The sequence below is a fragment of the Leucoraja erinacea genome, chromosome 6 (genome assembly GCF_028641065.1).
Source record: "Leucoraja erinacea ecotype New England chromosome 6, Leri_hhj_1, whole genome shotgun sequence".
NCBI lineage: Eukaryota > Metazoa > Chordata > Chondrichthyes > Rajiformes > Rajidae > Leucoraja > Leucoraja erinaceus.
The window spans coordinates 61,104,520-61,128,397 of NC_073382.1; positions in this window are offsets into that span (position 1 = coordinate 61,104,520).

The window sequence follows — 23,878 nt, forward strand, 5'->3', positions numbered from 1 at the left end:
CAGAGAGACTTTATTCCTTCTCACCATTATTTCCTGCTTTATATCAGTGATCTCTTCTAATATCCGATTCAGATTCAGATTCAATTTTAATTGTCATTGTCAGTGTACAGTACAGAGACAACGAAATGCATTTAGCATCTCCCTGGAAGAGCGACATAGCAAACGATTTGAATAAATAATAATAAGTGTCCGGGGGGGGGGGTGATTGGCAGTCATCGAGGTACGTTGTTGAGTAGAGTGACAGCCGCCGGAAAGAAGCTGTTCCTCGACCTGCTGGTTCGGCAACGGAGAGACCTGTAGCGCCTCCCGGATGGTAGGAGGGTAAACAGTCCATGGTTGGGGTGAGAGCAGTCCTTGGCGATGCTGAGCGCCCTCCGCAGACAGCGCTTGCTTTGGACAGACTCAATGGAGGGGAGCGAGGAACCGGTGATGCGTTGGGCAATTTTCACCACCCTCTGCAATGCCTTCCGGTCGGAGACAGAGCAGTTGCCATACCATACTGTGATGCAGTTGGTAAGGATGCTCTCGATGGTGCAGCGGTAGAAGTTCACCAGGATCTGAGGAGACAGATGGACCTTCTTCAGTCTCCTCAGGAAGAAGAGACGCTGATGAGCCTTCTTGATCAGAGTAGAGGTATTGTGGGTCCAAGAGAGGTCATCGGAGATGTTGACTCCCAGGAACCTGAAGCTAGAAACACGTTCCACCTCCGTCCCGTGATGTGGATGGGGGTGTGCCCGCCTCTGTACTTCCTGAAGTCTACAATGAGCTCCTTGGTCTTCTTGGAGTTAAGGGCCAGGTTGTTGTCAGCGCACCATGCTGCTAAGTGCTGGACCTCCTCCCTGTAGGCCAGCTCATCGTTGTTACTGATGAGGCCAATCACCGTTGTATCATCTGCATACTTGATGATGGTGTTAGTACCATGTACAGGTGTGCAGTCATAGGTGAAGAGGGAGTAGAGGAGGGGGCTCAGCACACAGCCCTGTGGAACGCCGGTGTTCAGGGTGAGGGTTGAAGAGGTGTGCTTGTCTAACCTCACAGACTGGGGTCTGTTGGTTAGAAAGTCCAGTATCTAGTTGCAGAGGGAGGGGTCGATGCCCAGGTTACCGAGTTTGGTGATCAGTTTTGATGGTATAATGGTGTTGAATGCTGAGCTGTAATCGATGAACAGCATTCTTACGTAAGTGTCTCTGTTGTGGAGGTGGGAGAGGGCGGAGTGAAGTGCCGTTGAGATGGCATCCTCCGTACTCCTGTTCTTGCGGTAGGCAAACTGATAGGGATCCAGTGTGGGGGGTAGGCAGCTTTTGAGGTGTGCCAGGACCAGCCTCTCGAAGCACTTGGTGATGATGGGGGTAAGTGCAACTGGGCGGAAGTCGTTGAGGCTTGCCGCAGTGGAGTGTTTTGGCACTGGCACGATGGAGGTGGTGGTTTTAAGGCAAGTGGGGCCAACTGCTTGGGCAAGTGACAGGTTGAAGATGTCAGTCCAGACGTCTGTCAGCTGCGCAGCACAGGCCCTGAGCACGCGCCCGGGGATGCCGTCAGGGCCAGCAGCCTTACGTGCATTAGTCCTACTCAGTGCCACGTACACGTCGTAGGGAGTGAGTGTGAGGGGTTGGTGATCGGCAGGTAGCACAGCCTTGATGGCTGTCTCTAGATTGTCCCTGTCGAAGCGGCCTTAGAAGTGATTAAGCTCCTCAAGGAAGGAGGCGTCGCTGGATGTGGGGGTGATGTTGGAGGGTCTGTAGTCCGTGATGGCCTGGATGCCTTGCCACATGCGTCGGGGGTCGGAGTTGTTGTTGAAGTGCTCCTCAATCCTGAACTTATGGCAGTGCTTGGCCTTCTTGATGCCCCTCTTCAGGTTAGCCCTGGATGAACTGTAGGCTCGAGCATCGCCTGACCTGAAAGCGGTGTCCCGTGCTTTCAGCAGTAGCCTGACCTCGCTGTTCATCCATGGCTTCTGATTCGGGTATATGGTCACCTGTTTGAGGGAGGTGACACTATTGATGGTGGAGTTTATAAAGTCCAGAACAGAGGATGTGTAGGAATCAATGTCCGTGTGAGAGTCAAGGGTGGCCTGGGCTGCAAACGCCTTCCAGTCAGTGTTTCCAAAACACTGCTGAAGTGTGAAGTCCGCTTCCTCTGATATGCATCTTTGGTTTTATTGATTGAGCAAGCTTAAATTATTTTCAGTTAGTTTTTTATTCAACACAATTTTAATTTATCCAAGCATAATTTTAGACAACTAAATCTCGAACTTCACTGTTTTTAATCTTTGGAAAATCTGGCAAAATATTTTATCTTAATTCCTGTCCTTCAAGAGAGTGTTGATTTTTTTTCCCATTAGAATGGTACTTAGGAAGCAGTGGGTTTATCCTAATGTTATATTTGTATATTATATTAGTATGCTACGTTAGTATACTATGTTTGTATAAATTGAAAAGAGTCACAAAGGCATTTGTCCCAAAATTTGATCCTGGGCTATTGCCTCGATTCTGTGCGAGATACTGTGTGAAAAATGCATAATGTTTCTCTATGTGCATCCATGAGATTATAAATCAACTAGCAGATTAATTCACGTGATTACATTTTGTTTAAAATGACAATGTGATGACAGAATATGGGTCAGTTAGGAGCTTGAACAAATCGTGGGAGACATGACATTCTGGGTTCAGGCCACATGGGATAGGTTGTGAATTGCTGGATATGCTTAGAAAAGAGGGATATGGATAAAGGGACAGGTCAGGCGGCATTCCTGGAGAACATGGATGGGTGAAGTTTCATGTCGATTCAGCTCCACTGCGATATCTCCTCAAGGGATGCTTATTTTGAAGAAGCGTTCCTCCTCCTCTCATAACGGTCTCGATCCAAAACATCAACTATCCTTGTTCTCCGGAGATGCTGCCTGACCTGCTGAGTTACTCCAGCACTTTGTGTCCTTTGGTGTAATAACCCGCATCTGCAGTTCCAGAAGGACAATGGATTATGTGCATGTAGATGAGAGTCAGTCTTGGCATCATGTTCGGCACAGACATGATATGCCAAAGGGTCTGTTCCATTACCTTGCTGTTCTGTGTTCCCTGATGTGTTTCTGGGGATAGTGATTAGAACCAGGGAGATTTGCAGGTAGGATGAAGCAATGTGGTTAGATATCGCTAAGCAAGGCAAGGACATGGCCTATACTCTACGATTTAGTGAAAAAGATTTTTGTTAATAACGTTAGCAGGGTAGAAAGCTAAATATAGTTCCACTAAAATCTATGTCTTGTTGCACACGTTACTTCTTTCTTTGACTCTACCTTGCAAACTCTACTCCATCACATCACTCTTCATATGCAGTAGTATAAAGTAACTCAGAGGAATTAATCTTCCACTAATATCAGCACTGTTGAAAATTATCCACTTATGCACCATTGAATTTTGCACAGAAATGCAGAAGTCCCTTTTGGGTTCTTCTCTTGCACAAACTTTACCAACCATTGTACCTGTACCATCCAAAGCTGGTGCAAATAATTTCTCTGATTGTGGCTGATTGAGTTTCAATGACTGGGAAAGGCAGGAGAGCAAGGTCAAAGTGACAGGGTCATTTGGCCAAGAAAGCAACCATGCACAGGAAATGTAGCTTCTTTAGTTTAGTTTAGAGATACAGCGCGTAAATAGGCCCTTCAGCTCATTGAGTCTGCACCAACCAGCGATCCCCCGCATATTAACATCGGCCTACACACATACTAGGGACAATTTACACTTATACCAAGTATACAAACCCAAGCTAATTAACCTACAAAGCTGTTCATCTTTGGAGTGTGGGAGGAAACTGAAGATCTCGGAGAAAATCCATGCGGTCACGGGGAGAACGTACAAACTCCATACAGACAGCATCTGTGCTCGGGATCGAACCCGGGTCTCTGGCACTGAAAGCGTTATAAGGCAGCAACTCTACCACTGCACCACCATGCAGGTTACTTCAAAGCCAATCCGTTCCAACAATCAAACACATGGAGAGGCAGAGGAGACAACTGAGAGAGGGAAGATTGGTCGGAGGGACAAAATAAAAGAGCAGTTATAGTAAAGATGGTAACTCTTCATAAATGACATTGAGCTGGAAGCTATCAAGTTAGTCCTCATATTATCTTATGTGGCATTTGTGTTTCCTCATCTTTCTATTCACAAAACTTTCTCACACGTACTTGACCAGAAAATATACAGCAATTTGTATTAAACCAGCACTGCTGTTCTTTTGGTTACACAGAGGCTATCCACCACTTGACAAGAACCAGAGTGTTTTGAAATTCCTTTGTAGTGAACTGTATTTTGAGGATAAGCAGTTATAGCTGCTTCAAGATTCAAGCCGTCTCCGTTATATATATAACTGAATGACCTGTGTGTTTGCTGTTCCTTTGTATCATAAAGGTAGAAATAACACCCTCTATATTCTTGTGTAGAAAGGATGCTGATGCTTGTTTATACCGAAGATAGACACAAATTGCTGGAGTAACTCAATGGGTCAGGCAGCATCTCTGGAGAAAAGGATCGGTGACATTTCAGTCTGAGGAGGGTCCCGAACTAAAACATATTTTTGGCCAGAGTTTGACTGACCTGCTGAATTGCTCCAGCACTTTGTGTCTATCTTCCTTTTATACTTTTTCACTATCGTGCCATGAATTTGAGGAGCTTTTAATAGAATTATTGCATGGCAGTACTCTGTTTATATCATTAATTTCAGTTACTACTTGCAAACCTCCTCTATCATCTCTCTCATTAAAGCCAGACCATCACAAAACACATGCATTACGACTGGCACCTGGGAATCACCCCAAACCCACAAAAAAACGTTACCAGTGGTTGCACACCAGTGATGCATTAATTGAAGCAACACTATGTAGTGTACAAACACGGCTCATTGACCTGGACTACACACATTGCCACAAGAGATAGGAAACTGAAAGGGAGGTTTATAAGGAATCACTAATATTAATGAAGTAACCAGTGTTAATATGCAATGATTCTCTTAAATAGTTCCTCAATGTGACTGCAGCACAACAAGCAAGAATCTCAAATATGTACAGGCACAATATGTAATGGACTAATGACACTCCGAATAGCACCCTGAAACTGTGAGGCACAAGCCCAAATACTCACTCAGAGTTAAGACAATTTGTTTTCCTGCAAACAATCACCCTGACATAACTGTACATTTACATCTTGAATGAGACATTGTTGAGACCGGCAGTCTACCTGACAACCATTAATAATGTGTAGTCCCTAAAATGAGAGGAGATAAATTACTAAAAGCCTACCCTTCTGATGTGATATACTCAGCTGTTGGAAGCATAATGTCAAGGAGATTGCACCTCTGACTGTAAACCCTGTTGTAGTGCCTCTTTGATCCATCACACCATCACATCACATCATTCCCTATAGCACTTTAAGGCTGTTGCTGATGATAAAACTGTTCCTTACCTTAAGTCCCAATTCCTTCAAAGTACCTATCCTGAACATGATACCAATATTCCCACAAAATTGTTCAAAAATATCTGTTAGAATTTATGCATTCCTCTGTGTCTATTCTCTAATTTAGGCATCAATCAGGTAAACCTCCTCCAAATAGTCAGAAATTACCGACTATTTGGAGGATTAACTGACTATTAATAACTATTTAGAGGAATCAAAATTTGGTTTGCGACTGCAAGTAAAGAACCAGATCTTGTACATGTGCAACGATCGCTGAATGTTCAAGATCAATGCAGAAACTTATATGCCATAGCTGATCATTAATAAAATGTCAGTCTAAGGACCTTATTTTGACTATTTTGATTTCTGGTTGGAAAACAAGAGGAATATTGAAAATTGCAAAAGGATTTTAAATGCTCGTTTAGTTAATAATAATAATAATACATTTTATTTATGGGCGCCTTTCAAGAGTCTCAAGGACACCTTACAAAAATTTAGCAAGTAGAGGAAAAACATGTAAGCGGAATGAAATAAATAGTAGAGACATGACTAGTACACAAATTAAAGACAGAATTCAATTCAAAACACAATATGAGGCAATTCAAGCACAGATGAAAAGGGAGGGGGACGTGGGGCTAAGGATAGGCAGAGGTGAAGAGATGGGTCTTGAGGCGGGACTGGAAGATGGTGAGGGACACGGAATTGCGGATCAGTTGGGGGAAAGGAGTTCCAGAGCCTGGGAGCTGCCCTGGAGAAGGCTCTGTCCCCAAAACTGCGGAGGTTGGATTTGTGGATGGAGAGGAGACCAGCTGATGTGGATCTGAGGGACCGTGAGGGTTGGTAGGGGGAGAGGAGGTCAGTGAGATATGGGGGGGGGGCAGGTGGTGGAGGGCTTTGAGGGTGAGGACCAGGATTTTGTAGGTGATCCGGTGGGAGATGGGAAGCCAGTGAAGTTGTTTGAGGACTGGAGTGATGTGATGCCAGGATTTGGTGTGGGTGATGAGTCAGGCGGCTGCGTTCTGGACCAGTTGGAGTCGTTTAATGTAGGTGGAGCTGATGCCAAGGAGAAGTGAGTTGCAGTAGTCCAGTCGGGAGGAGATGAAGGCATGGATGAGTCTTTCAGCAGCGGGAGGTGTGAGAGAGGGTCTGATTTTGGCGATGTTGCGGAGGTGAAAGAAGGAGGTTTTAATGACATAGCGGATGTGAGGCTCAAGGGAGAGGGTGGAATCAAAGATCATGCAATAGTTAGTTTATTATTATTGTCACGTGTAGCGAGGTGCGATGGAAAGCTTTTTTCTTGCATGCTACCCAATCAGCAAAAATACTATACATGATTACAATCACACCGTCCAAAGTGTACAGATACAGGATAAAGGGTTTGGTGCAAATTAAAGTCCAATAAAGTCCGAATAAAGACAGTTCAAGGGTGTCCAATGCTACAGGTGAAAATAGAAAATGCTAGAGCTACTCAGCAGATCAGGCATCTAAAACACAAAGAAACAACAGCAGTAGGTCATCATGTTATTCAAACCTGCCCTAACATTCAATATGATAAAGGATGATCCATGATGGCCTCAACTCCTCCTATGCCAATTCCACACATCCCTCATTTCCTTGATCTTTCAAATATTTATCTATCTCACGGTATCTATCAGTGGTATCCACCACTCTTGGGGCAGAGAATCTGTTGAGACAGAATACTGTGCCAGTGTCAGACTCCTCAGGTTTAGTTTAGTTTAGTTTATTGTCACATGTACTGAGATGTAGTGAAAAGCTTTTGTTGTGTGCTAACTAGTCAGCGGAAAGACAATAGAATGATACAGTGTGGAAACGAGCCCTTCGGCCCAACCCTCCCACACCGGCCAACATGTCCCACCTACCTGCTAGCATTTGGTCCATATCTCTCCAAACCTGTCCTATCCATGTATCTATCCAACTGTTTCTTAAATGTTTGGGTAGTCCCTGCCTTAGCCACTTCCTCTGGTAGCTTGTTCCATACCCCAACCACCCTTTGTGTGAAAAAGTTACCCCTCAGATTCCTATTAAATCTTTTCCCCTTCACCTTAAACCAATGTCCTCTGGTCTTCGATTCATCTACTCTGGGAAAGAGACTCTGTGCAGGAGAGAACTGAAGATGCTGGTTTAAATCAAAGGTAGACACATAATGCTGGAGTAACTCAGCGGGACAGGCAGGATCTCTGGAGAAGGAATGGGTGACGTTTCGAGGCGAGACCCTTCAGACTCAATGAGTGATGTCTCGGGTCAATCTATTCATCTCATGATCTTTTACACATCTATAAGATCTTATACACTTCTATAAGTTAGTAAACAGTGTCCTTTGATAAGGACTTTAGTAAAGCATTAAACATGATTGTTGGCTTGAAAAGCCTCAGTGACTCAGTTAGAGTTAAACATCTTGAGTGTACTTCCTTTAAAACACTCCAAAAGCAATATAGAATAATTAATGAACAAGGCAGTGTTTACGTTGATAGATTATTTCCATTTTTCAGGTTGTCAATCGGGACGATAGGGGTTCGACATGCGAGTTGGTGGCCAAAATGAGAGAGCACAAACTCAATCTGAGTAAGAGTGCACAATTAGTCTATGGAACAAACCAGCAGATAAGAAGGTGGTTGTTCATCTCCATTTGCCTTAACAATACGACACGACATGATACAATATAATTTTATTTATCACAGGAGGGAAACTGATCTGCCAACAGTCATTGATCACAAAGTACATGAAACATGAAATTAAAGTAACAAGTGGAAAGGATTGGGGATGTGCAGTTATTGGGGGAGGGGGTGGGGGGGGAAAGGAGAGTCAGTCCACCCCACGACGGAAGCGGGAGGAGTTGTACAATTTGATAGCCGCAGGGAAGAAGGATCTCCTGTGGCGTTCTGTACTGCATCTTGGTGGAACCAGTCTGTTGCTGAACATATTCCTCAGGTTGACCAGTGTGTCATGGAGGGGGTGAGCTGTATTGTCCAAGATGCTCAGCAGTTTGAGGAGCATCCGCCCTTCCAAGACCACCTCCCATGAATCCCAGGACGGAGCCAGCCTTCCTGATGAGTTTGTTGATCCTCAGAGAGGATCCATAAGAGAGCTGGATTTCCCATGCAGAGTGGCAGAAATCTCCATGTAAAATGGATTTAATGATAATACCTCACCCATTTAATCTCTGAATTTATCGTGATTACCTGAGAAGATAAATAGGTTTTCCAAATTTAACAACTTTTTGCCTTACTTAGAAGAATAGACGGTGCAATAGTAATAAAATGCGTGTTGCGTGGATGAGCTGCCACTGTTTGTAATCGGTTTGATGTCCCAACTCGTCTTTTAGTTTTGCTTGTAATTAGAATTAATGTCTTCAATTTATTTTTAAATATACCTACTAAATAGAACATATGATACACTTCCAAATACAGTACAATAATTTTCAACTTACTTACAGTAGAGGTTTTACCAGAATGCTGTCTAGATTAGAGGGTTTTGCCTATAAGAAGATTGAACAAACTTGGATTGTATTCTTTGGAATGGCGGATGTGGAGGGGAGTCTTGATAGAAGAATATAGTAGATCGGGTGAACAGGCAGAATCTTTTTCCCAGAATGGAAATATGAAGACTAAAGGGCATAGCTTTAAGGTGATAGGGGCAAAGTTTAAAGGATATACTGTATGTGAGGCAATTTTGTTTTACATAGTGGTTGGTGCCTGGAACTTGCTGCCAGAGTAGTGGTGGAGATAGGTCTGATGAAGGTATTTCAAAGTCTTTTTGGACATGCACATGGATATAGAGGGAACAGAGGGATTTAGATCATGTGCAGGCAGAGGAGATTAGTATAAATTGGCATCATGTTTGGCACAGGCATTATGGATCAAAAGGCTTGTTCCTGAGCTGTATTATTCCTGCATATTAAATATTTCAAAGATGTTAGTAGATGGAGTAATAGTTATGGAGTAGGAGTACAATTGTATCTCAGTATAAACAAGGTGCATTGTGATTTTAGCAACCCAGTATAGGTGTGTCTAATGATTGAAGTCAAAATTAAACAGGTCATATTGTCATTATGTTGACTTTAAAATCACAGTGCTGATACAGGAAGATTAAAAAGGACTAAAACGAAGAAATAGAAATGTAAGATATCAGCACAAACCACTGCTTCCGTTTCATTTCTAAGCATCGTTTCCATGTACCAAACATTAAAATGTATTACTGAATAATATTGAAAATGGTCATTATTAGTGTGTGCCTTATTGCAAATTCAACATGAGATTCATTCATTGTTAGCTACAAGAGAATTCTGACATTCAGTAAATTAATTTTCTAGTTGATTAACTGCCTGTGATGTATGGCCATTATGCTCTGGGTTCCTACAGCACGCAAGAGATAATGTGAAAGGGTCGTTAACAGCAGCACATTTGGCCCAATTTGTTGCAACCAACCAAAGGAATGGAGGATGACAAATGTCACTTGAATATCCAATTAATTCATAACAAAATTATGCTCTGGTAACTGCAGAAAATACTTTGCTACGGTATATCAATTAGTTACTATAGTGATGAACAAGATAACACAACCTTACACTTTTAACTGCTTCATTCTGCAAAGTCTTTTTTTTATTACAGAAGGTGAGAAATGCAACAATTGGCTATGCCACCAGCCTAATAGCAATGATTTAGAACAATTTGTATTCAAATTTATCTCTTGACCTTTCAGCCAAGTTGACAGCCCCCATAACTTATTTATTCCACTGGTGTGTGAGGAAAGCTATTAGCAGTGTTGTTCATCTGGAGATAATATAAATATAAGGAACTAAATAAGTATAATAAGAATAATGAGACAAGTGAAAAAATGAGGATGATTAAAAGATTGGTTGAAGTTTGGTCCAAGGGCAAAATTCTAATCCATTTCTGACACCCGTAAATTAACAGTATGATATTCCTTAGTCAGAGAGTCATAGAGTCATAGATGGATACAGTGTGGAAACAGGCCCTTCAGCCCAACTTGCCTACACCGGCCAACATGTCCCAGCTGCACTAGTCCCACCTGCCTGCATTTGGTCCATATCCCTCCAAACCTGTCCTATCCATCTTCTTGTATAACTGCTTCTTAAATGTTGGGATAGTCCCAGCTTCAACTACCTCCTCTGGCAGCTTGTTCCATACACCCACCATCCTTTGTGTGAAAAGGTTGCCCCTCAGATTCATATTAAATCTTTTCCCCTTCACCTTAAACCTATGCCCTCTGTGCATCGACCCAATCTATTCCTCACATGATTTTATACACCCATATAAGATCACCCCTCCTCGTCCTGCACCCCAGGGAACAGAGCCCCAGCCTACTCAACCTCTCCCTATAGCTCACACCCTCTAGACCTGCCAACATAGAAACATAGAAAATGTGCAGGAGTAGGCCATTCGGCCCTTCGAGCCTGCATCGCCATTCAATATGATCATGGCTGATCATCCTACTCAGTATCCTGTACCTGCCTTATCTCCATACCCCATGATACCTTTAGCCACAAGGGCCACATCTAAGTCCCTCTTAAATATAGCCAATGAACTGGCCTCAACTACCGTCTGTGGCAGAGAATTCCAGAGATTCACCACTCTCTGTGTGAAAAACGTTTTTCTCATCTCGGTCCTAAAAGATTTCCCCCTTATCCTTAAACTGTGACCCTTTGTCCTGGACTTCCCCAACATCGGGAACAATCTTCCTGCATCTAGCCTGTCCAACCCCTTATGAATTTTGTAAGTTTCTATAAGAAATACCCTCAATCTTCTAAATTCTAGCGAGTACAAGCCGTGTCTATCCTGTCTTTCTTCATATGAAAGTCCTGACATCCCAGGGATCAGTCTGGTGAACCTTCTCTGTACTCCCTCTATGGCAAGAATGTCTTTCCTCAGATTAGGAGACCAAAACTTTATGCAATACTCCAAGTGTGGTCTCACCAAGACACTGTACAATTGCAGTAGAACCTCCCTGCTCCGATACTCAAATCCTTTTGCTATGAATGCTAACATACCATTTGCTTTCTTCACTGCCTGCTGTACCTGCATGCCTACTTTCAATGACTGGTGTACCATGACACCCAGGTCTCGTTGCATCTCCCCTTTTCCTAATCGGCCACCATTCAGATTATAGTCTACTTTCCTATTCTATTAGTAGTCTAACATCCTCATAAATCTTCTCTGTACCCTTTCCAGCTTGAAGAAATTGGAAGAGATTGATACACATTATAAATGCTGGAGAATTTGAGATTTGAGATTTCCCCTTTGCTGCATCAGAATCATACGCTCAACCTCTCTGTGATTTTCATAAAGTTTCTACATTTACAATTAATTAAACTCACCAGGAAACATTAGATTTAGTCATTAACAATGTAAGTACCTTTTTCAATGATGTAATAAGTGTTGATGACTCCCAAGAAAACTATTTTGCAGAGAAAATGAACAATCATAAATGTGTCAATTTATTCATTGGGTTATTAATTATGTTAAGGAGGTTTGAAAATTGGTCATTTTTTCATTTTCGGTTTCTTTCATTTTTTGTGTTTTCCAGTTTTTCCCATCCCTTTTATACAAAGGGTGGTGGGTGCCTGGAAGATGCTGCCAGGGATAATGGTGGAGGCAGCTACGATAGTAGCATTTAAGAGGCTTATAGATCGACAAATGGGTATGCAGGGAATGTAGGGAAATGGATCACATGCAGACAGATGAAATGCGCTAATCTTGGCATCATGTTCAGCATAGACATTGTGGACCGAAGGGCTTGTTCTGAGCTATACTGCTCTAGGTATCAATTTATTTCTCCTTGTAAGTTTAAAACAAGTCATGGATCTCATGTATTCCAAATTTGTTTGAAAACAGAAGATAATCAAACTCTTTAAATGTTTAATCTGTCATTACATTGTTATTTTCTTCCGTCGCTTTAAATGTTCTTTTCTTTCTCTTCTTATTGAATTGTCTGGTACACTCATTCAACCAAACTAAAGTGACTTGTAGTTTGATATGTTTGGTTTCTATGGAAATACTTTATAATATAATTCCTTCACAAATATGGACACTTTCAATGCTTTAAACTTATTTTGACAAATGGCTCAGGCAGCATAAGGATTCAACTGTTAACATTTAGATTTTTGTTTTTGTATTTTATGAGCTTTATCTTTTATTTGTAATATGTTCACATTTTGATCTCTCTGCTGAAAGCCTCACAAATATATCTCATCGTCCCAATGTCATGTCCAAAAGTAATACGAGGTTAAACGCTTATCCAACAAGCATATTTTTAAGCGAATTACTTACCTTTGAGATTTTATGGACTACTTTGCACTTTTTGTTCTTTGCACATCTCTTAGATTTTCCTTTGAAACAATTAGTCAAATTTGTTGGTGTTCCAGGTTGATATGTCTGGTTTTCAACCATGACCATGCAGATTTAATCAGAGGTAGAGAATATGCAATGCCTTAGAAGTCTGCTCCTTTTCACCCGCAACCATAATCTCATCCAACACTAATTCTGCCTAAGATACGACAAAATAGCTGGAGTAACTCAGCGGGCCAGGCAGCATCTCTGGAGAGAAGGAATGGGTGTCGTTTTGGGTCGTGACCCTTCTTGAGACCTTAATTCTGCCTGGTCTGCTAATGGAGCCACTGCATAAATAGAAAATATCTTTAGTTTAGGGGCAATTTTACAGAGGCCAATTCACCTACAAATCCACACAACTTGGGATGTGGGAAGAAAACAGAGCAAGAAGGGTCTCGACCAAAACGTCACCTATTCCTTTTCTCCAGAGATGCAGTCTGACCCGCTGAGTTACTCCAGCTTTTTGTGTCTTTCTTTCCACCTGGGGAAATCCACACTGTCACAGAGAGAATGTCAAAACTCTACACATACAGCTCCTGAAGTCAGGATCAAACCTGGGTCTCTGGCACTGTGAGACTGCAGCTCTACCAGGTATGCCACGCTTCCACCCTATACATGGGTGTTGTGGAGAATGGAAGAGGTTTCTACTCTCCACATTACCCATGCAGTTCAAATACTTCCTGCCCATTTTTGCATATATTTTGGTCAACCCTTTGACTTATTCACTGACAACAAGAGTGATAGAGACAGAGTGCTACACACTGACTGAAAGCTAAATGCTAACCAGTGTACTATGCAGTAAATCTTCAAGGACTACGAACAGATGGCAAACATTTATTTAACTACTCAAATCAAAGCACAGCTAAATATAAGCCACAATGAGTTTATGAACTTTGCTTGGAGCAGTGCTTTAATATTTAATCTGATGAAACCTATACCTGTAGACTCATAGGTTACAGCGTTATAAATGTTACAAGATATCTAGTGTGAATGAAGATAGCCTGATTGCAAAACTATCCCTCCTAAATCCATACTTCAATTTCTTTCACTTTCTCTCTCTTTCTTTCTTTCCATCCCTTCTCCAACCCCATAGTCATCAGATGTGAATGATTCCTGGAGCAGGCCACAGTCGATGCTGCACCTTTCTTGACATTCCACGAAGCGCCCATTAAAAAATCTCCTCAGATACTGAAGTCCCAGAAATCCTTTGCAGAACACAAAATGCTGGAGTAACTCAGCGGGTCAGGGAACCCCTGTACCATTTAGGCCTGTCACTCCTTCTTCTACCCTGATCTATTCTTGATGTATTCAAGAGAGAGTTAGATGTAGCTATTCGGGCTAACAGAATGAAGGGGGTATGGGGAGAAAGCAGGAACGGGGTACTGATTTTGGATGATCATTTTGGATGATAAGGCAGAAGATTCATTGGTTTAAAAGTATTCAGGAACAACCTCTTTCATGTGGTCATCAGATTAAAGAAATGGGACGACAGATGGCGCAATGGGCTAAGTGTTCGGCTGGCGACCTGAAGGTAGCCGGTTCGAATCCCGCTTGGAGTGCATACTGTCGTTGTGTCCTTGGGGCAAGACACTTCACCCACCTTTGCCTGTGTGTAAATGTAATGTAATTATGTGAAGCACTTTGGGGTCAATGCAAGTTGACTAAAAATGTGCTATATAAATAAGATTATTATTATTATTATTATTATTATCTCATAAACTAAAGGTGTCCCAATCTCTCAACTTACCTCATTGCAACTCTTGCACTTGATTTTCCATCTGCATTTTCTTTATAACTGTAATGCTATAACACAGTAACATTGTATTCTGCACGATAGTTATTTTCTCTTTGAACTACTTGTTGTAATTGTGTAGGGCCTGATTATACTCAGGTATAGTATGATCTGACTGGCAGGGAGGAGATGGCTAAATTAACTGCAAAGGAGCCAGAGGCAGGTGCAGAGGCGGTCTATAATATCACTTAGGTTACCACTGCCATAGCCCCCATTAAATTGTGTGACCCAATGAGGTAAAATGGATCCAACATTCTCTGAGGAACCAAGGGATGAAATTGGAAGAATTCTGGCACAAATCTTCCAGTAGTTCGGGAATACAGGGCAAGTGCTTGTGCTGGAGAAAGGCAAACGCCACCCATTTTAAGAAAATGAAAACAAAGTGAAGCTGGAATACAAATACGCATATCTGTAATGTGAAGAATTATAGTCTCGTTCATCAAAAATGATTTAATGTAACAACTGGATGGAAGAGAGAACACAAAAATTGCCTATTAGTATCTCCGTGGTCACAATGTTGCAGGTATTAAGCAACAATTGCAAAATGGAAAATCGTTCCCTATTGTACTGCACTCAATAACCACCAGATGGATTTATACCAATACATTTAGTGAACTGTGAAGGCAAAGTTTATGCAATATATTTTTCATGTTTTTATGTATCTAAATTGAAAACGAAATTAAATATTTCACAGCTGAACACACGAAGGAGCTTCATATTTCTCAAAAATATTCATGGACTTGTTCCTATTTAAACAGTACCACACTGATTTAAAAGCAAACTCTGAATATCCTGGCTGTGAATAAAACATGTTTGCAGTGCTGATATTTAAACAATCTTAGCCTTGCTCAGGGAAGGGGAAAATGAGCCTCTGTATTATTATTTTTTTTAAATCAGCCTTGTTGGGAAAACATTTGAGAGAAAAGATGGTCTGGAATAGTCATATCTCATTAATGATTTTAGTTGTTTCCTGAAACAACTCATGAATTCTTCCACCCCTGATCTCAATTTTTTGCCACTCATGACATGAAGTAAACATTTCAGAACAATTCTTTCCTAGAGTGGATAATTGGCACTTAGGTTTACCCTGGAAACCTTCAGAATTAGATTTGCCGCCCTTATAACACAACCTATGTTCTAAATTCTCCCACCTCTCCCCATCTCTTCCCTTCTCCTCTTGTTCTCCTCCACCTTGCACTCAATTTCCAACAAACAGAATGTTTCACTTTATTTTTAAACATGGCAAAAGAATTGCACACTTAAAACATTGAAGAAAATTATATCCTGTGTCCAGGGTGAAACAAATACAATCGTAATTTGGCAGAGGTAGGTTCAAATTAAGACACAAAGTGCTTGAGTAACTCATCGGGGCAGGTGATATGTTTGGAGAACATGGATGGGTGCAGTTTTGGATCGGGGCCCTTCTTCAGACTGAATCTGAAGAATAGGTCCCGACGCAAAACGTCAATCAACCTACAAATCTGTACGTCTTTTGGAGAGTGGAAGGAAAACAGAGCACCCAGAGAAAATCCGTGCAATCACAGGGAGAATGTACAAACTCTGCACAGACAGCACCCAGATTCAGGATCGAACCCGGGTCTTTGGCGCTGTAAGGCAGCAACTTTACTGGTGCCGACCTGCTCTGACCACATTTAAGTAGTATCGATATGAGCATTAAATTTGCCAAGTCATTTAAAGGCTATGGGCCATGTGCTGGTTGGTGAGGTATGTAGGGAGTGGCAATTTATCATCCACATGGATATGATGGACTGAAGGGTGTGTTTCTGTGCTGTTTGACTTTTGACTATAACGCTAAACATCTTTTTTTTCCATGTTTGACTACTTGAGAAAAGGTGATGTGGTCTTACTTAAAGCAACCTAGAAATATTTAATACAATTATTCCATTACATTCATAGATTTGTATTCAATGATCCAATGATACTTTATGGTCACATTTACCTACGTGCAGTGAAATGGTTTGTTTTGCGTACAACCCGGAAACATCAATCATACAGCAGTCCTCACTGAGGCAGTACACAATAGTCTGGTGCTGACAAAAGTTCACCGAACACTGCAATCTACTGCCTGTCAGCCCCCCCCTCCTCCCACCGTGCCCCCTTTCATTCTTAGCGGCACCCCCCGCCCGTATTTTGAAGATGAACAGAAATAACATGAATCTTATTATCGTAGCTTTATTTTGGGGATTAAAATAAGACATCTTAGAATTCATTACGTTGCTTTGTGCAATAACATCAGCACCTTCTGGTTACAGACAGTACATGTGTGTTTAAAAGTGAAATGCTATCCCTCATCCATCTATATAATATGTTATCTATCGGAAGCAGATTGCAGTAACACTCAGCCTATGCTGATAAGGCAAATTTTGCAGAACATGGCTAGAAGAGCAGAAGCTTAATATTACCTGGCAGGCCTTGCATCAACAATCAGAGTCAATGCACTCAGCACAAGGAAACACTGTACCATTGGCATTCAAGGCATGTGCATGTGACTTTAAAACAAATAGCAGTACAATAAATTATGAGAAAGCACCCACATGTTTTTTGAAATGTTAGTCCTGGCAATGCAAAATGTCAGCTAAAAGATATGAGCAATATATTTGCAGAACCCTTCTGTCCAACTGAAATCTGCTTTTTGTTCACATCGAAATTAAAATCCCCTTGGTTTGTTTGATTGATTGATTGATTGATTGATTGATTGATTGATTGATTGATTGATTGATTGATTGATTGATTGATTGATTGATTGATTGATTGATTGATTGATTGAAAGGTACAACATGGAAACAGATCCTTTGGCCCACCGAGTCTACACCAACTAGCAATCACCAAGATCCAGAGGACATGACATCACTTTGTTTGGTACTTTATCTCTTGGTGCTTTGCTTTAAGCTCCCACTCACTATCTAATTTCATAGAGTCATAGTCATACAGTGTGGAAACAAGCCCTTCGACTTAACTTGCCCATGGCGACCAACATGTCCCATCTACACAAGTCCCACCTGGCTGTGTTTGACCCATATCCCTCTAAACATGTCCTATCCATGTATCTGTCTAAATGTTTCAAAACACTTTGTGATAGTATCTGCCTTAACCACCTCTTCTGGCAGCTCACTCCATACACCCACCACCCTTTGTGTGAAAAAGTTACCCTTTCTGGTTCTCATTAAATCTTCCGCCCCTCATCTTAAACCTATGTCCTCTGGTTCTCGATTCCCCTACTCTAGGCAAGAGGCTCTGTGTGTCTACCCTATGATTTAGTATACCTCTATAAGATCACCCCTCAATCTCTTGTGCAAGGAATAGAGTCCTAGCCTGCTCAACCTCTCCCTATAGCCCTCGAGTCCTGGCAACATCCTCGTAAATCTTCTCTGCACCCTTTCCAGCTTGACATCACCTTTCCTATAACATTGTGCCCAGAATTGAACACAATATTCTAAATGCAGCCTTACGAACATCTTGTATTTACTGCAAAATGACCTCCCAACCTCGATACACAATATTCTAACTGATGAAGGCCAATGTGCCAAAATACTTTTGACCAGTCTATCTACCTGTAGTGGCACTTTCAATAAACTATGTACCTGCACCTTCTATTCCTCAGCCCACCTGGACAACCAATCAAGATTATGCTGCAACTATTTACAACCATTGGCAACTTTTAGTAATTTTTGCTGTGCGAACAGAAACAATAAATTTGTTTAACATTCTGGAAAAAAAGAAATATTTACTCGTGGAATGGACAGCTTGAAGAGTCAAAATCTCAAAACACTTTCAGGGAGGATAAGAAGGTTGCACACAATTTTTCCTTGGTTATCTGTCAATGCATAATGTATGTGGCAGTTCCTCTTTAGTATTCAAGAACTCAAGAACAAAGGGGGGCCCGGTGTGGGGGGGGGTACCGAGAACTATGGGTACCGAGCCCGGCGTGGCATGGACAGAGATGGCATGAGTACTTTTTGTAAATTTGTCAATGCCTTTGTGTACTTTGTATGCAAAAGCAAATAATTTCACTGCACCTAGCTATGTACAAATGATAGTAAAGTATCATCATCATCATCATCACTATCACCATCACCATCACCATCACCATCACCATCACCATCACATGTATATGGGAGTCCACAGTTTGAGTGTGATTCTAGTGACTCATAGTGACACAAAATGCTGGAGTAATGACATGGGTCATGGGGCATCGGTGCAGGAAAGTAATAGGTGACGTTTCGGGTCATGACCCTTCTTCGGTCTGAAGCCTGAAGAAGGGTCTCAACCCAAAACTCACCTATTCCTTTTCTCCAGAGATGCTGCCTGATCCACTGAGCTACTCTAACTTTTTGTCTCTATCTTCAGTGTAAACCACCATCTGCATTTCCTTCCTACACAGAGTGACAGTCGGCTTCAAACACCCCAAATCTGGGTCACAAATAATTGCAGGAGACGGTTTACTATTCAAGTGACAGCTCTATACAATACAATACAATACAATTTATTTGTCATTTGAACCCCATTGGGGTTCAAACGAAATGTTGTTTCTGCAGTCATACACACAAAAAAGAACCAAGACACAACACAATTTACACAAACATCCATCACAGTGCCTCTCCTCCTCGCTGTGATGGAAGGCAAAGACTTATCTCTCCCCTGCACTTCCCATTCCCTTCCCGATGTCAGTCAAAGTCAAAGCCTCCGGCGGGCGATGGTTTTTGTACCGCGGCCATTTACGCTGCGCCGGGTGATGCGAGGCCACGCTCGGGGTCTTGGTGTTGGAGCCCCCAGCGGGCGCTAGCAAGGTCCCGCACCCATTCCAAGCCGCGCGGGGTGGTGATGTAAGTCCCCGCTCCAGGTACTCTTCAACCCCGCAACCCCGCATTTCAGGTTTACACTGGTTGATTGGAAAGAGCATTCAAACTATTTAGTATTTGTTCAAATCCACAAACACATGAGCGAGGCCCTGCTCCTGCTATCTTAATTATTCTTGCATTCATTTTAGGTTCATCAGTCTTATAGAAACATAGAAACATAAAAAATAGGTGCAGGAGTAGGCCATTCGGCCCTTCGAGCCTGCACTGCCATTCAATATGATCATGGCTGATCATCCAACTCAGTATCCTGTACCTGCCTTCTCTCTATACCCCCTGATCCCTTTAACCACAAGGGCCGCATCTAACTCCTTCTTAAATTTAGCCAATGAACTGGCCTCAACTACCTTCTGTGGCAGAGAGTTCCACAGATTCACCACTCTCTGTGTGAAAAATGTTTTTCTCATCTCGGTCCTAAAAGACTTCCCCTTTATCCTTAAACTGTGACCCCTTGTTCTGGACTTCCCCAACATCGGGAATAATCTTCATACATCTAGCCTGTCCAACCCCTTAAGAATTGTGTACGTTTCTATAAGATCCCCCCTCAATCTTCTAAATTCTAGCGAGTACAAGCCGAGTCTATTATGGTACATTCCAACTCATCACGTTTTTCAATATTGATGGGGACAGCATGTGTCCACGACCTGAGGATCATTTTAATTCTATTTAATTAATCTAATTTGTTGTGCCCTTGATATCCAACCCTCTGTGAAATATTAGTGTTGTCTTTTAAGGGGAGAGTATCAATGAGACCAAGTGGAATTTGTGCCAGAATTGTCTTCTCTCCTCCCTGATCTTTAGATCTATCTTCATTGAAATATATATGATCTTACATTTATCCATGCTAAAGTCGAGGTTATATTTCTTAACTTATTTAATTGGTCTAAATCCTTTATGCATTATAATGATCAAAACATTCTTGGGGCCAAAATATTAAAAGGCAGAATAAGGTCAAAGTCAGAAAAATTATGGCTCATTACTGGAAAAAGTAATCACAATGAAAAATTAATTTTAGATTGAATTGAGCAATATGCTCCCAAGTCTATTTCCATTGAATGATAGGGCAGAACATTACTGCCATGAATCCCCAGGCACCATCTCAACCAGGTCATTTGGATTGTTGGCAAGCAGTGGAACTGCATTGTTCATCATAGGAGATATAATGTATGAATTGTCAGAGGGAAGGAGAGTGAGTGTTCCGGGTGAGGAGCTGAATGGTCAGATCTCCGGTAAATGAACCGATTTGTTTGATCAAAATAGGCGGCAGGGCGTAAATATTGAAAACATTGATTAAAGTCTCAAATTCTCATTAATGTTGGCAAGTTTTTCAGTTTTGTCTTATTCTCCAATCAATATCTGTCTGCTTTCCTGATTCTGTTGCCTTTGAGGCTGTCAAAGAATGTTTCAAGTCTAAACTGAGTCCTTTCTTAAAGAGATCCTCTGGCTACATTTTATCACATGAACTACAGCTCATGGATTCAAGCATGCTAATATTGATGGTGTTTTCTGTTAATTGGAGCAAGGAGATGAAAGCACATTTTTCTCGTAAGCCTTCCATTTACCCTGCATACTTCTCCACAGATTATTACTGTTAACTTTGTTGCTCTGATCTTCAAAACGTGGTCTTTAAAACGTATGGATATGATTTTGGTCATGACAAGCTATCTATTGGTCCCTTTTCCCAATAGTGTATCGTTACTTTAGACTTCAGAGATACAGCGTGAAAACAGGCCCTTTGGCCCACTGAGTCCATGATGACCAGCGATCACCCCGTACACTAGTACTATCCTACACACTAGGGACAATTTACAATTTTTACTGAAGCCAATTGACCTACAATCCTGTACATCTTTAAAGTGTTGGGGGAAACCGGAGCACCCGGAGGAAACCCATATGGTCACAAGGAGGATATATAAAATCCGGACAGACAGCACCCATAGTCAAGATCAATGCCACATCTCTGGTGCTTTAAGGCAGCAACTGTGCCACCCCATTGATTGCATTGACGTCAAGGAAATCCAATATCTGGAGCAAAGTACATCAAGCAGCTATCTGACACCCATTCAGGCTGAATTATAAATAGATTTTCCCTCATATCCTTTTTGTTTGGACCTTGTTGACCATTCTGATATTGCACTTGGATATTGCACAGTTAGAATGAGAAACCTTGATGACTAAGTAATGTTACTGTACTCACATTCTACGTATCCTTGATAGCAGACCGATCAAATACTACATAGTCAATGCACTGATAAATGAAGACATCAATATCTAACAAGAACCCAAGCATTACAACAGTGAAATATAAAAGGACCATTAAACATATTGTGCTTTCACTTACCAGTTTTCAATCTTTACCTTTTCTCACATGCTTTCTTCCATAGATCTGACTGTAGGTGATGTGGAGCAAACCTATTAATAGGAACAAGAATTATTATAAAAATGGTAATATCACAGATGTTTCAAAATTTATACTAGACTTAAGCAAGAATGTGAATGAAAAAACCATTGGGCTGATTGTTAAATTATTGCCTTTTACTGAGCTTCAATCACAATAATGTTAGTGGTTCAGAACTGATTTGGATTTTTCCTGCAAAATAACAGTAAAAATTGATTGTGATCATCCCAGGATAAACATTTCTTATTTATCAACCAAATTTAAAACATGAGACCTTAACTTGTTTATAATTTAAATTGCTCCCAAATACAATACTGGTTTGTTTAATTTTCTGTCAGACATGGCTTTGCAAGACAATTTACAATGAAGGAAGCATCTTGAATGAAGCACCAGAATTTTCAGTTGTACTGATGGTGACACTGTCTTTATTCACTGCATTGCACTGTGAACGATACCATTGGAAATAATACAATTTAATATGAAGGAATGCCATAGGCAAGTCTACACTAAAATATAGATACTATTTACTACTCGCAAATGGTATCTTTATTTTATCTATGGCATTCTTTCACATCAAATTGTATTTTTTCCTGTGGTATCATCCTCTGTTGTGCAATGGTGGCATTGTAGGTATGTGATTGCATCACTTAGCAAGAAGCCCAAATTTATACTCTATGGCTTTGCATTTCCAAACTCGTATGATTTAAAGAAAATCTTAACTGACTAGATATCAACAAAACAAGATTTAACCAGAATGTAATTTTTTCCACCTACTGATGTCTAACTTCATGTAACATTAAGTAATTCAAATTTTACCACTTTTGTTTAACTTCATCAATTATTTTACACAAAGATCACATTTGGAGTATGGTGTACAATTTTGGTCGCCCAATTATAGGAAGGATGTCAACAAAATAGAGAGAGTACAGAGGAGATTTACTAGAATGTTGCCTGGGTTTCAACAACTAAGTTACAGAGAAAGGTTGAATAAGTTAGGGCTTTATTCTCTGGAGCGCAGAAGGTTAAGGGGGGACTTGATAGAGGTGTTTAAAATGATGAGAGGGATAGACCGAGTTGATGTGGACAAGCTTTTCCCTTTGAGAATAGGGAAGATTCAAACAAGAGGACATGACTTCAGAATTAAGGGACAGAAGTTTAGGGGTAACATGAGGGGGAACTTCTTTACTCAGAGAGTGGTAGCGGTGTGGAATGAGCTTCCAGTGGAAGTGGTGGCGGCAGGTTCGTTGGTATCATTTAAAAATAAATTGGATAGGCATATGGATGAGAAGAGAATGGAGGGTTATCGCATGAGTGCAGGCAGGTGGGACTAAGGGAAAAAAGTTGTTCGGCATGGACTTGTAGGGCCGAGATGGCCTGTTTCCGTGCTGTAATTGTTATATGGTTATATGGTTATATTTTGAGTAGTCATTTCCCTTGCATCTATTTCAAGTTCATGCTGCACTAATTTTCATTTACTTCCTCATGCATTACATTTGTGGCCAAGTTCATAAATTCCTGTAAAAGGAAATCGCATGGAGAAAAGGAATATTAAAAAAAAGCATAGCCATCGAGAAAGAGAGCTGGATTAAATGAAGCGATTCAAATGGAGTAAATCATGGGTGCAGGCTTGATCAACCTGGGTTTGTGCTGCAGTATCCTATGTTTCTGCCTTGGAGAGTTATTGCAAGTCATTTTGAAGAGGAATTTAATACTGCACCCTTTGGTTCTGCTGGTAGGTCAATAATGAAATTTGCATCAAACTATTTAACTTTTGCTTTTCTGATTGCTTTTAAAATTACTCAATGATAATTTTAAAATAAACTTCAAATGGGGATTGTAAATAACTGCCGAGTCATGAATTACTTTAGTTGATGAAAACAACTCGTTCCAGGTGTGAATTTAAATATCTCAATTTAGTGATGCTGAAGAAATGAAGTAACTTTGTACATTTGTAGTTGCTGATTTTCCCACATGCTTGTCCTTCTGGCTAGTCGACAGCA